The sequence below is a fragment of the Manacus vitellinus genome, unplaced genomic scaffold, assembly GCF_001715985.3.
Source record: "Manacus vitellinus isolate BGI_N305 unplaced genomic scaffold, ASM171598v3 scaffold_19_pilon, whole genome shotgun sequence".
Taxonomy (NCBI): Eukaryota; Metazoa; Chordata; class Aves; order Passeriformes; family Pipridae; genus Manacus; species Manacus vitellinus.
The window spans coordinates 2,623,927-2,625,829 of record NW_021939395.1 but is presented as its reverse complement, the minus strand read 5'-3'; positions in this window follow the sequence as shown (position 1 = coordinate 2,625,829).

Here is a 1,903-nt window from a genome sequence, read left to right as displayed (position 1 = left end):
TGTGCTGGAGGTGCAGCAGCATGGTCATGGCCTGGGGGCATTAGTCTGGGATGGAGGCAGGTCCCTTGCCATGGGGCAGATGAAGAGTATGGGAAAGGTGCCATAGGCGGGCAGCGTGCCATGCTGAGCTGTGCTGAGCTGTGCTGTGCTGTCAGGGCAGGGATGCTGTGGAATGCCTGGGACAGGCTGCAATAGAGCCAATCTACAACGGGACTCCGATGGGCTGATGGGGCTCTTGCCCAGGGCATGGGGATGCCTTCCTCTAGGCTTTTCCATGCCAACAGGCAGAGTTGCCCCTGCTCTCTGGGCTAAGGAAACTGCCCACCCATGAACCACCCTGAACCGTGACCTGCAGCTCCATTCAGAGTTGCCCCAACCACTGACCCCTCTGGTCCGACCCACCCAGCAGCCCCAGGACTGCAATACCAAGGCCCTCCATTGCAACCACCAGTTGCCCCTGTTTAGTGACCAACATCAAACTATGGGGAGAGGTTTCCATGGAAATGCAGGTGCTCCACAGCACAGCTCCAACAGCAGCCACCAGCCTGCCTGGTGGCCATAGGCCCATCCTGGTGACACCACCAGCTGCCCATTCTGCGGTGCCTAGTGCCCTCTTGAAGGGGTGATACCTTTCTGCCCCAGATTAGGGGTTTGCTCTGCCCTCCTGTCCCCCCTCCTCATCCTTGCATGGTCCCTGCTGTCTGCAACCACATGTGCCAGCATGGCCAACCCAGTTGGGACCCCAAGGCAAGCTGGTGACAGACAACACGGGTTGCTATTACGTTTGCCTTTGCAAAAGTCCTGAGGCTGCCATCTGTCCAGGGTGTCCTTGACCATCAAGAGCTTTTCTTTGGAGACCGGGCAAAGCCCAAGGGACACTGTATCCCAGAGGGTACGTGCTGTTAACATCTGTGTGACAATTGTGGGACATCTTCTGCTTCAGGGGACATGTTTAGTGCTGCAAAGAGAAGTAAGAGAACTCAACTGCAAAGGTGTCCCTGGTATGGTGAGGGGATGAATGACCTGTGCATGGTCCCTGGCTGCTCCAGGATCCACAGTCAGCAGGAGGGAAATGATGTTGCTCTGCATAGTAGCATCACTGGGGCAGCATCCTGGTCCTGTTCCCCTTACCCCTGATGCACCCAGGACACAGGACAGCAGACTCACAGGCAGTCAGGACAAGCTGACATACTGCAACCCCCTCTGCCCCGTGCTGCAGCAGCACAAAGGATTTCTGTGCTCACCCACTGCCAATGACCTTCCCGGCAGTTGACTCAGACCAGAGGGTTTTGTCTCTCTGAGAGCAGCAGCCTGGATCCAGGGATGCCTGTGCTGCTGTCAGTCCAAGACTGGAAGCCCAGAGGCCTCTGCACTGCAGTGGTCACCCAGTGATGAGGCTGAGCTATTCATAGGGCCAGCCCTTCCTGGGGCAGGATGGCTGGGGAAAGGGGGCTCTGAAAGCCTGCTCTTTTCCTCCTGACAGCAGAGGTGTTTCAGTGATGGTTGAGCTTGATTTCCTCCATCGTACCAGTGAAACTGCTGGGCTGCAAGATCTCTGACCCCAGCAGTGTGCCAACGTCTGCGTCACCCTGGTCCCGCCATCCGGATGTTGGCTCAGTCCTGCCCATCTCATCAGCTTCTCTGTGTTCGACGAGCCCACGTCTTTGACCTCTTTGCTGCAACTTCAGACGCCTAATTAAGTTCACAATTAACGTCATTAACAAAGAGAGCGTTTCTGGTCCGCGTGGTCGTGGATGGGGTAGTTTTCTGCGTACTGGAGGCAGCGCCGGCCACGGCTGCTTAGTACAGCCTGTTCCTGACCGCTGGCTCTTGCACAACAGCTTTACCTACGGCAAACAGGCGAGGGGGCTGCCCGTGCTCCCGCCCATCCCTGGGGCCCCTG